The 14606-nt window shown below is 41.3% G+C and overlaps 1 non-coding gene across 1 annotated transcript; it reads right to left on the reverse strand.

Moving 5' to 3' along the window:
* Nucleotides 1-7635: 7635 nt before the first annotated feature.
* On the reverse strand, nucleotides 7636-7709 carry TRNAF-GAA (transfer RNA phenylalanine (anticodon GAA)). The gene has a single exon. It is a non-coding gene; the product is annotated as a tRNA-Phe (tRNA).
* Between the last annotated feature and the right edge of the window lie 6897 nt (nucleotides 7710-14606).

The following is a 14606-nucleotide window of genomic DNA, read 5'->3' on the forward strand; positions in this document are numbered from 1 at the left end:
TTTCATGCTAGTTGCCAAATGATGGTTCCCACATGTGTTAGGTGACTCACATGGGCTGCTAAGAGCTGATCATTGGAGTGTATATATCAATAGTACATACATCTAAAAGCTGTGTATTGTACGAGTACGAATACGGGTGCATACGAGTAGAATTGTTGATGAAACTGAACGAGGATGTAATTGTAAGCATTTTTGTTAAGTAGAAGTATTTTGATAAGTGTCTTGAAGTCTTTCAAAAGTGTATGAATACATATTAAAACACTACATGTATATACATTTTAGCTGAGTCGTTAAGTCATCGTTAGTCGTTACATGTAAATGTTGTTTTGAAACCTTTAGGTTAACGATCTTGTTGAATGTTGTTAACCCATTGTTTATTATAACAAATGAGATGTTAAATTGTTATATTATCATGATATTATGATATATAATATATCTTAGTATGATATATATACAGTTAAATGTCGTTACAACGATAATCGTTACATATATGTCTCGTTTCGAAATCATCAAGTTAGTAGTCTTATTTTTACATATGTATTTCATTGTTAATACACTTAATAATATATTTACTTATCATTTAACATAATTAACCAAGTATATCAATATCTTAATATGATTCATATGTACCTAGCAAGACGTTGTTATAACGATAATCGTTATATATATCGTTTTCGAGTTTCTTAAATTAATAGTCTCATTTTTATGTATATAACTCATTGTTAAAATACCTAATGAGATACATACTTATAATAAAATCATGTTAACTATATATATAACCATATATATATGTCATCGTATAGTTTTTACAAGTTTTAACGTTCGTGAATCACCGGTCAACTTGAGTGGTCAATTGTCTATATGAAACCTATTTCAATTAATCAAGTCTTAACAAGTTTGATTGCTTAACATGTTAGAAACACTTAATCATGTAAATAACAATTTCATTTAATATATATATAAACATGGAAAAGTTCGGGTCACTACAGTACCTACCCGTTAAATAAATTTCGTCCCGAAATTTTAAGCAGTTGGAGGTGTTGACGTATCTTCTGGAAATAAATGCGGGTATTTCTTCTTCATCTGATCTTCACGCTCCCAGGTGAACTCAGGTCCTCTATGAGCATTCCATCGAACCTTAACAATCGGTATCTTGTTTTATTTAAGTCTCTTAACCTCACGATCCATTATTTCGACGGGTTCTTCAATGAATTGAAGTTTTTCATTGATTCTTTCTTGGCACCTCCGGCTCAAAACCCCGAGCAAATTCAAATAACTCGTCAAAAGACTTAGCCATACCCCGACTAATCTTACCCTTGTACTCATCATTTAAAGTGCGGTAGAAATCCTTCATTAGCTTGTGATCATCACCAACATACTCCGGGCAAAAACGAGTCTTTGCCAAGAAGGTAGACTTAAGAGTAACTAAGTCCATTGAACCTTGTTGCAAATGGTGCAACTCGTCCCGGATTCTATCGAGATCGGAAGAAGTTCGGTATTCCTTGAAAAACTCCTTCTTAAACTCTTTCCACGTCAAGCCCATACATTGTTCTTCACCATACAAGTTGATTTTATCATCCCACCATAACTTAGCCTCTTCTCGTAGCATGCTAGAGCCATACCTCGCCTTCTTCTCGGGAGGACATTCCGAGGTACGGAAAGCTCCCTCAATATCGGAGATCCAACATGTACTTTTTAAAGGATCCCGCACCCCATTAAACATCGGGGGTTGAGCATCCTTGAAATTCTTGTAGTGGAAGTCCCGCCTTCCTTCACCTCCTTCACCGCGAGGGTAGACATTCCTAGCGTCGAGGGCCTCTTCGATAGTGGCCTTCATTCATTCATTTATCAAATCAGTCACCTGCCCATCGACCGAATCTTGAAAGACCTTTCGGACGTCCGTAAGAAAATCCGCTTTTAACTTTTTAAAGACGGCCTCAACCTTGGCCGAAAACTCGGCGTCCTCACTTGTACTTCCGTTATCATGATCGGGACCGTTTCTCGTCTTCATTCTATAAAACGAAATAGGTTAAACCACAAAAACGAAAGGACAATTTACATATGTATATACATATATGCCACACTACTCCATCTCGCTCAACAATCGTCGTACATTGCTTATTTAACACGATTTGCACCCGTAATAATGGTAGCTAGTCATTACTACGCGAGCACGTCGCATTAACTCGCTAGTACAACGCCTATCTCACTTGATGCTTGCTAAACACAACATAAACAATTAGCACAAGGTTAATTCTCATAAACCAAAGCACTAACAATTCCCGATTAGACCCAAAGTCCTACAAGTCCCGCATAAGGCGCTCACACAATAAAGTCTAAGTCTAGGAACCTATCTCAAGTCGCCTAAATCCCTTAGACCATGCTCTGATACCACTTGTAACAACCCGACTTCATAAACCCAAAAACGCGCACCAAATTTTATTTTTTTTTAAGGCAGTGCATCTGGACGGCGTCCAGAATCCTGGACGGCGTCCAGCTCAGAAGGGTGGGACGGCGTCTAGAGTTTTGGGACGGCGTCCAGCTCAACCAACTGGGACGGCGTCCAAGGAATTGGGACGGCGTCCCAATGGCCTTCCAGCCACTGATCACGGGTCCAACTCACCCGAGCGGAAAACCCGCTTCCCGACACTTTCAAACGAAAACCTTTTTACCACAAGTCAATATAAATGAAACTAAGAGATTTTCATCATCAAATCAAGTTTTACATCAACGGGCCCACATCGCCCGTTTTACGAGTTTCGTTCAAAAATACAAGTTTCGACCAAACATAAGTTTAAGTTCCAAACGACACTAGAGCATGGTGTTTGGGGTTAAACTACCCAATATCGGTCGAACTCCAAAAGCTAACACCCAAAAGCATCCCCTAACAAAACAAGCGGGAGATCACTAATCCAATTGAACGCTCTTACCCTTGTCAACGCCCGAGCCTATAAAAAAAAGTAAACAACGAGAGGGTAAGCAAAGCTTAGTGAATGCAATAATTATACATACATATATATAACCCATCTATTTGCAATCACAATTACCGAATACCTTGTACGAACTTGAAACTCAAATTAGCATAACATCATACCCGAAATACTTAACAAGTCGCACATTATCACAAAACCGCATTAGCATATACTCACAATATATTTAAACAATATGCCAAACAATCAACAATCTCAATATGGTTAACCATAACGCTATGGTGCTACCGGCTCGTGGTTCACACCATACGCAATTGAGTCATACTCTTTTATAGTGCTACCGGCTCGTGGTTCACACTCGATGCTACCGGCTCGTGGTTCACATCTTAGTTTATAGTGCTACCGGCTCGTGGTTCACACTCGATGCTACCGGCTCGTGGTTCACATCTTAGTTTATAGTGCTACAGGCTCGTGGTTCACACTCGATCACACACATGTTATGGCACTACCGGCTCGATGGTTCATACCATAACACCCACAAATAAATACGTCATATACACATACGTATAATTACTCCACTCACCTTAGAGTCTTCGTGAAAGATAACCGAACTTGCCACTCCAATGTAACGTACCTATTACATTTTAGCACATAATCAATTCACAACTCAAGTCGGTCAAACAACTCACTCAAAAATCTAGAGTCTTTTGTCCCAAAGTGTAATCCCGACCCATTTTGCACCCTTAACCCTAATAATGGGTTAACTTCACCAAAAACCCTAACTTTAGCCAAATAAGGTCTTAACACACTTTTAACCACAAAGTTAACTCATTTTCATACATGCAAGACAACCTAGGTCATCAAAGACCCATTCGACCCATTTCTAGGTCAACACACCCATTTGGGTCACCCACAACCCAAATCACACCCACTAACATTAACTATAAGTGTATTAGTATTTACTTAGGTCTTTAAGACCCATTTACACCATTTACCCTTTCAAAACCCTAGGTTAGTCACCATTTGGGTCTTCATGACCCAAACTTACCCAAAACCCCCAAATCACTCATACATGGGTTTTATGTACAACATTAACCCAAACCCTAACCCTTAAACATATTAAAATAAGGTAATCAAGTTTAGGGCTTACCACAACAATCAAAACGAAGCTAACGAGGAGATGAACAACTTTAACTCCCGAGTTCTAACCCGAAATGAGCTTCTTCTTCCCCGATTTAAGCTTTCTCACACTTAACCACCCTCCCTCTCTAGAATGAATGGATGATGTTTGGTGGTTGAGAAATGAAGTAATGAGCTCACCAAACTGATCCTAAAGCCTTTAATTCGTCCACCAAGTGAAATTACCAATTTACCCATCTAAAATATTTAAAAGCAAAAAGACCTGTCTGCCAGCCATTCTGGACGGCGTCCAAAATGTTGGACGGCGTCCAGGTCTTCAAACTGGGACGGCGTCCCAAAGTGTTGGACGGCGTCCAGGTATTCAAACTAGGACGGCGTCCCAAAGTGTTGGACGGCGTCTAAACCCAAAAGAAAACAGGATCTTACATAAATTAAGTTGTCCATTGACGCCGTTGGATAGTAAATTTTTACTCGAATTAGCAAACGGTAAATTAATTTCAGCAGATAATATATGCCGGAATCGAGAAATTAAACTGGGTAGCGAAATATTTAAGATTGATTTGATACCAGTAGAGTTAGGGAGTTTTGATGTAATAGTTGGCATGGACTGGCTGAAGAAGGTGAAAGCAGAGAACGTATGTTATAAAAATGCAATTCGCATTGTACGAGAAGAAAGAGAACCCTTAATGGTGTACGGAGAAAAGGGCAACATGAAGCTACATCTTATTAGTAATTTGAAGGCACAAAAACTAATAAGAAAAGGTTGCTATGCTGTTCTAGCACACGTCGAGAAAGTACAAACTGAAGAAAAGAGCATCAATGATGTTTCCGTCGCAAAAGAATTTCCCGATGTATTTCCGAAAGAATTACCGGGACTACCTCCACATCGATCTGTTGAATTTCAAATAGATCTTGTACCAGGAGCTGCACCAATAGCTCGTGCTCCTTATAGACTCGCACCCAGCGAGATGAAAGAACTGCAAAGCCAATTGCAAGAACTATTAGAACGTGGTTTCATTCGACCAAGCACATCACCATGGGGAGCTCCTGTTTTGTTTGTCAAGAAGAAGGATGGTACATTTAGATTATGTATTGACTACAGAGAGTTGAACAAACTTACCATCAAAAACCGTTATCCACTGCCGAGAATTGACGACTTATTTGATCAACTACAAGGCTCATCGGTTTATTCGAAGATCGATTTACGTTCTGGATATCATCAAATGCGAGTAAAGGAGGATGATATTCCAAAAACTGCTTTTAGGACGCGTTATGGTCATTACGAGTTTATGGTTATGCCGTTTGGATTGACTAACGCACCAGTTGTGTTCATGGACCTTATGAACCGAGTGTATGGGCCATATCTTGACAAGTTTGTCATTGTTTTCATCGATGACATACTTATTTACTCAAAGAATGATCACGAGCACGAAGAACATTTGAGAAAAGTGCTAGAAGTATTGAGGAAAGAAAAACTGTACGCTAAGTTTTCAAAGTGTGCATTTTGGTTGGAAGAAGTTCAATTCCTCGGTCACATAGTGAACAAAGAAGGTATCCAGGTGGACCCGGCAAAGATCAAAACTGTTGAAAAGTGGGAAACCCCAAAAACTCCGAAGCATATACGTCAATTTTTAGGATTGGATGGTTACTACAGAAGATTCATCCAAGATTTCTCCAAAATAGCAAAACCATTGACTGCATTAACGCATAAAGGGAAGAAATTTGAATGGAAGGATGAACAAGAGAAGGCGTTTCAATTATTGAAGAAAAAGCTAACTACGGCACCTATATTGTCATTGCCTGAAGGGAATGATGATTTTGTGATTTATTGTGACGCATCAAAGCAAGGTCTCAGTTGTGTATTAATGCAACGGACGAAGTTGATTGCTTATGCGTCTAGACAATTGAAGATTCACGAGCAAAATTATACGACGCATGATTTGGAATTAGGCGCGGTTGTTTTTGCATTAAAGACTTGGAGGCACTACTTATATGGGGTCAAAAGTATTATATATACCGACCACAAAAGTCTTCAACACATATTTAATCAGAAACAACTGAATATGAGGCAGCGTAGGTGGATTGAATTGTTGAATGATTACGACTTTGAGATTCGTTACCACCCAGGGAAGGCAAATGTGGTAGCTGACGCCTTGAGCAAAAAGGACAGAGAACCCATTCGAGTAAAATCTATGAATATAATGATTCACACTAACCTTACTACTCAAATAAAGGAGGCGCAACAAGGAGTTTTAAAAGAGGGAAATTTAAAGGATGAAATACCCAAAGGATCGGAGAAGCATCTTAATATTCGGGAAGACGGAACCCGGTATAGGGCTGAAAGAATTTGGGTACCAAAATTTGGAGATATGAGAGAAATGGTACTTAGAGAAGCTCATAAAACCAGATACTCAATACATCCTGGAACGGGGAAGATGTACAAGGATCTTAAGAAACATTTTTGGTGGCCAGGTATGAAAGCCGATATTACTAAATATGTAGGAGAATGTTTGACGTGTTCTAAGGTCAAAGCTGAACATCAGAAACCATCAGGTCTACTACAACAACCTGAAATCCCGGAATGAAAATGGGAAAACATTACCATGGATTTCATTACTAAATTGCCAAGGACTGCAAGTGGTTATGATACTATTTGGGTAATAGTTGATCGTCTCACCAAGTCAGCACACTTCCTGCCAATAAGAGAAGATGACAAGATGGAGAAGTTAGCACGACTGTATTTGAAGGAAGTCGTCTCCAGACATGGAATACCAATCTCTATTATCTCTGATAGGGATGGCAGATTTATTTCAAGATTCTGGCAGACATTACAGCAAGCATTGGGAACTCGTCTAGACATGAGTACTGCCTATCATCCACAAACTGATGGGCAGAGCGAAAGGATGATACAAACGCTTGAAGACATGCTACGAGCTTGTGTTATTGATTTCGGAAACAGTTGGGATCGACATCTACCGTTAGCAGAATTTTTCTACAACAACAGCTACCATTCAAGCATTGAGATGGCGCCGTTTGAAGCACTTTATGGTAGAAAGTGCAAGTCTCCGATTTGTTGGAGTGAAGTGGGGGATAGACAGATTACGGGTCCGGAGATAATACAAGAAACTACCGAGAAAATCATCCAAATTCAACAAAGATTGAAAACCGCCCAGAGTTGACAAAAGAGCTACGCGGACAGTAAAAGAAAAGATATAGAGTTTGAAATTGGAGAAATGGTCATGCTTAAGGTTTCACCTTGGAAAGGCGTTGTTCGATTTGGTAAACGGGGGAAACTAAATCCAAGGTACATTGGACCATTCAAGATTATAGATCGTGTCGGACCAGTAGCTTACCAACTGGAGCTACCTCAACAACTCGCGGCTGTACATAACACTTTCCACGTCTCAAATTTGAAGAAATGTTTTGCTAAAGATGATCTCACTATTCTGTTGGACGAAATCCAACGCAAAAAAGCCATATAGTGCAGGAGCGCTCACATTTTTTGGCTTACTCTTGCACTTTCATTTCAAAATCCGGCTCGCTCCCGGCCTTTGGACCCTTGGCCCGCTTAGAAGTGGATTCGAACCACTGACACAAGGATTTTCAGTCCTTTGCTCTAACCAGCTGAGCTACCTGAACCACTTTCCTAAAATATGTTTTATTCATCGAATAGCGCCCTACCTTACCACTTGACTAGTAAAAAGCCCTTGTACTCGAAGCTTCGTTCCTCAGCAAAGTGTTCATTTCTTTTTCGCCAGGTTTCATTCTCTTTCTTTTTTGATTGGATGATGGAAAAACCAGCAAGCTACGGCTTGAAAGCTTACCTTCTTCTCTTCTGGAGAAAGGGCTTTCTTTATAGATGAAGACGTTGAGTAAGGGGGGCGGAGCTTGAAGAGCGAAGCGAGCTGAGCTAGCCTATTACGTTTTTCAGCAGCAAGCTACGGTCTAACGCACCTTCCATTCCACTATTCTGATCGAGAAAGAATCTCTTCTGAATGACCAAGTCATAATGAGATTAAAAACCGATGCTTCCTTGGCCGTGTGGAACATGGATTAGCATTATGTCATTCCTACAAGTGATCCCCCATCCAGGATTGGAAGAAGTGCTATATGAGGACTTCGAGATCAGATATAATATGTTCCTTTCCATTCCTCGTGAGCCACCTGGTTGTTGATTTAAAGTGTTAAGTGTGTTTTGAAATGGAATGGAGCTGATCAGGCCTGCTGGACGCCGTCCAGATGGGCTGAACGCCGTCCAGTATAACGTGAGTTGGGTGTGTTCAGTCACAGAACGTTTTAGTGTTACTGGACGCCGTCCTGATTGTTGGACGCCGTCCTGTCCTTTGTTACCGGACGCCGTCCAGATGGTCTATAAAAAAAAAAATTATGTCGTGTTTTTGGTAAAACGATGTCGGGTCGTTACAAGTGGTATCAGAGCATAGTCTAAGGGAATTAGGTGATCTTGGAATAGGTGCCTAGTCTTAGACTTATTGACAGTTACGTACTATTTGAGAGACTTGTAGGAATACGGGTCGGATTGAGATTTGTTAGTGCCTTAGAGTAGGTGACTAACTAGGACTTGTGTTTGTCCAATGCGGGATTATGTAGGGCCTTATTTCGTGAGTAAATTAGTGCCTTAGATTGCTAGTGCCTAATGTAAGTAGGCGAACTTGGACGTTGTTTTAGTGATAGTCGCCTAGGTTGTAGGTTGACTTGTAGTTACGGTGTACTTGTGTATATCTATTATTATATTGTATATATGTGTATATACAAGTATCTATTGGTGCGGTGTCCTAGGGACGAATCTATTGGAGAGATTCGCATGTTTGGCAGTTTGAGTGATCAAGTTCACGATAAGGACTTTGGTCATACGGGTACTAGGAGTTATCGCGTGTTATTTTGTGTGAATGTCGCGTCAGTCTGGGTAAAGTACTTTGCCTAACCATGCGAAAATAGTAAGGTACGCAATTGTAATAGTGACTGATCACCATTATTACAACAGTGTATCTTGACGCTAAGCATGACATGACGAGTACCGAGCGGAGGAAACGTGGCATGGTTGGGGTAGAATCGGGACGAGTTAGGAATCTTTTATTGGTTCCTAGGATATAGTAGTCTCGAGTGATGTGCTTGTTACCACATCAGGTTCTTTGTGAGTCTGGAAGTGTACGATGGATTCGGTTAGTTAAGTGAGTGAGCCAACTCACGAGTTCGGCGCGTACTTAGTCACCCTACGTGGTGGGTGCATTATTGAGATCGTCATTGGTTGTAGCTACGATGAGGAAGACATAGAGAAAACGGCTTTTCAAACGCGTTACGGGCATTATGAGTTTGTAGTTATGCCCTTTGGTCTTACAAATGCACCGGCGGCATTCATGGATCTTATGAACCGAGTGTGCCAACCTATGTTGGACAAGTCGGTAATAGTGTTCATTGACGACATACTAGTCTACTCGAAAAGTATGAACGAACATGAACATCATTTGCGTGAAGTATTGAAGACGCTACGAAAGGAGAAGTTGTATGCAAAGTTCTCCAAATGTGAATTTTGACTAAGGGAAGTTCAATTCCTTGGTCATATTGTGAATGAAAACGGTATTCAAGTAGATCCGGGGAAGATTGAGACGGTGAAGAGTTGGGGACGACCGACTACGCCTACGGAAATCCGAAGTTTTCTCGGATTGGCCGGTTATTATCGTCGGTTTATCCAAGACTTTTCTAAGATTGCTTCTCCATTGACGAAGTTGACGAGAAAGAATGCTAGGTTTAATTGGGAGAACGAGCAAGAGATTGCTTTTCAATTGTTAAAAGAGAAGTTGTGTCAAGCTCCGGTGTTAGTGTTACCGGAAGGTGTTGAAGACATGGTAGTTTATTGTGATGCTTCCTTAAATGGTCTCGGGTGTGTTCTAATGCAAAGAGGTAAAGTCATCATTTATGCCTCTCGACAATTAAAGGAACATGAAACGAGGTATCCGACTCATGATCTTGAGTTGGCGGCGGTAGTGCATGCGTTGAAAATTTGGCGCCATTACTTGTATGGTGTCAAGTGTACGATTTATTCGGATCATAAGAGTTTGAAACATCTCTTTAATCAACGAGATTTGAATTATCTCCGACGTAGGTGGATGGATGTGGTGAAAGACTACGATTGTGAAATACTTTATCATCCGGGTAAGGCGAATGTGGTCGCGGATGCGTTGAGTCGAAAGAGTCAACATCCGGCGATAAAAGTGGGGTTGTTACGTTTGATTATTACCAACGATTTTCTTGAAAAGCTTGGTGAGATTCAAATAGAGGCATATGTTCACAACAAGCATACGGAGCGAATCGTGGGCCAATCGGAGTTCATTACTATGGGCCCGCGTAGTTTGTTGTCCTTTCAAGGAAGGGTGTGGGTGCCTAAGATGGGGGATTACCGACGAGTGCTACTTGATGAAGCACATAAGTCAAAATACTCCATTCATCCGGGCGCGACGAAAATGTATCTTGACTTGAAGAAAGATTATTGGTGGCCGGGCATGAAACGTGATGTTGTGAAGTATGTTGAGCAATGTGTCACGTGTTTACAAGTAAAAGCCGAACACCAAAAGCCGTATGGTAAGTTGCAACCGTTAGAAATCCCGAAATGGAAATGGGAGCACATTACCATGGATTTCATTACAAAGTTACCTAAAACGGCGAGAACCCAATTCGATTCGATTTGGGTTATAGTTGACCGATTGACAAAGAGCGCTTTGTTTCTTCCCATTAAAGAAGCGATATCGTCGGAGACCTTGGCTAAGTTGTTTATCAAGGAAGTGGTCTCGCGACATGGGGTTCCTATATCTATCATTTCGGATCGAGATACCCGTTTTACATCTCGGTTTTGGGAAAAGTTTCATGAAGATATGGGTACGCAATTGAAGTTGAGCACGGCGTATCATCCTCAAACGGACGGTCAAACCGACCGTACGAATCAAACTTTGGAAGATATGTTACGGGCGTACATTATTGACTTTGGTGGTAGTTGGGATGAGCATTTGCCTTTGGTGGAATTCTCGTACAATAATAGTTATCCTACTAGTATCGGGATGCCACCTTACGAAATGCTTTATGGGCGTAGGTGTCGAACTCCCGTTTGTTGGGGAGAAGTGGGTCAAAGAGAGATCGGGAGTACCGATTTGGTTTTAGAGACCAATAGCAAGATCGATTTGATTCGGGAACATTTGAAGAAGGCTCAAGATAGGCAAAAGTCATATGCCGATAGACGTAGGCGATTGATTGAGTTCCAAGAAGGCGATATGGTGATGCTTAAGGTTTCGCCATGGAAGGGTATTATTCGATTTCGAAAACGGGGAAAGTTAGCTTCTCGGTTTATTGGGCCGTTCAAGGTTTCAGCTCGTGTTGGTGAAGTTGCATATCGATTGGAATTACCCGAAGAGCTTGCGGGGATCCATAATACATTTCATGTTTCCCACCTTCGTAAGTGTCTTGCGGATGATTCCTCATGGATGCCTTTAGACGAGATCGAGCTAAACAACAAGTTAGAATATGTCGAGGAACCGATTGCTATCCTTGACGAGAAGGTGAAAATGTTGAGGAATAAAGAGGTGAGAGCTTTCAAGGTTCAATGGCGGCGAAGTAAAGGTTCCGAGTTTACTTGGGAGCCCGAAGAGTTTGTCTTGGTTTATCTTCCTGCTTGTCATGCGGCGTGGATTGCGAGGTCGCAATCCGGTTCAAGTGGGGGAGAGTTGTAAGATCCTATTTTCTTTTGGGTTTGGACACCGTCCAACACTTTGGGACGCCGTCCTAGTTTGAATACCTGGACGCCGTCCAACACTTTGGGACGCCGTCCCAGTTTGAAGACCTGGACGCCGTCCAACATTTTGGACGCCGTCCAGAATGGCTGGCAGACAGGTCTTTTTGCTTTTAAATATTTTAGATGGGTAAATTGGTAATTTCACTTGGTGGACGAATTAAAGGCTTTAGGATCAGTTTGGTGAGCTCATTACTTCATTTCTCAACCACCAAACATCATCCATTCATTCTAGAGAGAGAGATGGTGGTTAAGTGTGAGAAAGCTTAAATCGGGGAAGAAGAAGCTCATTTCGGGTTAGAACTCGGGAGTTAAAGTTGTTCATCTCCTCGTTAGCTTCGTTTTGATTGTTGTGGTAAGCCCTAAACTTGATTACCTTAGTTTAATATGTTTAAGGGTTAGGGTTTGGGTTAATGTTGTACATAAAACCCATGTATGAGTGATTTGGGGGTTTTGGGTAAGTTTGGGTCATGAAGACCCAAATGGTGACTAACCTAGGGTTTTGAAAGGGTAAATGGTGTAAATGGGTCTTAAAGACCTAAGTAAATACTAATACACTTATAGTTAATGTTAGTGGGTGTGATTTGGGTTGTGGGTGACCCAAATGGGTGTGTTGACCTAGAAATGGGTCGAATGGGTCTTTGATGACCTAGGTTGTCTTGCATGTATGAAAACGAGTTAACTTTGTGGTTAAAAGTGTGTTAAGACCTTATTTGGCTAAAGTTAGGGTTTTTGGTGAAGTTAGCCCATTATTAGGGTTAAGGGTGCAAAATGGGTCGGGATTACACTTTGGGACAAAAGACTCTAGATTTTTGAGTGAGTTGCTTGACCGACTTGAGTTGTGAATTGATTATGTGCTCAAATGTAATAGGTACGTTACATTGGAGTGGCAAGTTCGGTTATCTTTCACGAAGACTCTAAGGTGAGTGGAGTAATTATACGTATGTGTATATGACGTATTTATTTGTGGGTGTTATGGTATGAACCATCGAGCCGGTAGTGCCATAACATGTGTGTGATCGAGTGTGAACCACGAGCCGGTAGCACTATAAACTAAGATGTGAACCACGAGCCGGTAGCATCGAGTGTGAACCACGAGCCGGTAGCACTATAAACTAAGATGTGAACCACGAGCCGGTAGCATCGAGTGTGAACCACGAGCCGGTAGCACTATAAAAGAGTATGACTCAATTGCGTATGGTGTGAACCACGAGCTGGTAGCACCATAGCGTTATGGTTAACCATATTGAGATTGTTGATTGTTTGGCATATTGTTTAAATATATTGTGTTGAGTATATGCTAATGCGGTTTTGTGATAATGTGCGACTTGTTAAGTATTTCGGGTATGATGTTATGCTAATTTGAGTTTCAAGTTCGTACAAGGTATTCGGTAATTGTGATTGCAAATAGATGGGTTATATATATGTATGTATAATTATTGCATTCACTAAGCTTTGCTTACCCTCTCGTTGTTTACTTTTTTTTATAGGCTCGGGCGTTGACAAGGGTAAGAGAGTTCAATTGGATTAGTGATCTCCCGCTTGTTTTGTTAGGGGATGCTTTTGGGTGTTAGCTTTTGGAGTTCGACCGAGATTGGGTAGTTTAACCCCAAACACCATGCTCTAGTGTCGTTTGGAACTTAAACTTATGTTTGGTCAAAACTTGTATTTTTGAACGAAACTCGTAAAACGGGCGATGTGGGCCTGTTGATGTAAAACTTGATTTGATGATGAAAATCTCTTAGTTTCATTTATATTGACTTGTGGTAAAAAGGTTTTCGTTTGAAAGTGTCGGGAAGCGGGTTTTCCGCTCGGGTGAGTTGGACCCGTGATCAGTGGCTGGAAGGCCATTGGGACGCCGTCCCAATTCCTTGGACGCCGTCCCAGTTGGTTGAGCTGGACGCCGTCCCAAAACTCTGGACGCCGTCCCACCCTTCTGAGCTGGACGCCGTCCAGATGCACTGCCTTAAATTTTTTTTTTTTTGGTACGCGTTTTTGGGTTTATGAAGTCGGGTTGTTACAATTTAGCACAAAAATCTCTACTCATATAGCTTTTATCCGCACCCGAATCAAATAAAACGTAAGTAGATTTATTGTCAATAAGAAACGTACCCGTAACAAGCTCCGGGTCTTCCTGTGCCTCTGCCGCATTAATATTGAAAACTCTTCCGCGGCCTTGTCCATTCGTGTTCTCCTGGTTCGGGCAATTTCTAATAATGTAGCCCGGTTTTCCACATTTATAACAAACTACATTGGCATAACTTGCTCCGACACTACTTGCTCCGCCATTACTCGTTCCGACACCATTTGTTCCTTTCGTTCTGTTAACCCCTGGTCCGTAGACCTCACACTTCGCCGCGCTATGACCATTTCTTTTACACTTGTTGCAAATTTTGGTGCAGAACCCCGAGTGATACTGTTCACACCTTTGGCATAGCTGCTTCTGATTGTTGTTGTTGTTGCGGTTGTTATTGTTGTTGGGATGATTGTTGTAGTTGTTGTTGGGCCGTTTGTTGTAGTTGCGATTGATGTTGCGATTGTTGGGATAATTGTTGCGATTATTATTGTAATTGCTGTTGTTGTTGTATTGGTGATTCTTATCACCGTTTTCCTCCCACTTTTTTTTGACTGGCTTCACATTGGCCTCTTCAGCCGTCTGTTTTTTAATTCTTTCCTCAATCTGGTTCACTAGTTTGTGAGCCATTCTACATGCCTGTTGTATGGAGGCGGGCTCGTGTGAA

This window comes from Rutidosis leptorrhynchoides, chromosome 2, assembly GCF_046630445.1.
Source record: "Rutidosis leptorrhynchoides isolate AG116_Rl617_1_P2 chromosome 2, CSIRO_AGI_Rlap_v1, whole genome shotgun sequence".
NCBI lineage: Eukaryota > Viridiplantae > Streptophyta > Magnoliopsida > Asterales > Asteraceae > Rutidosis > Rutidosis leptorrhynchoides.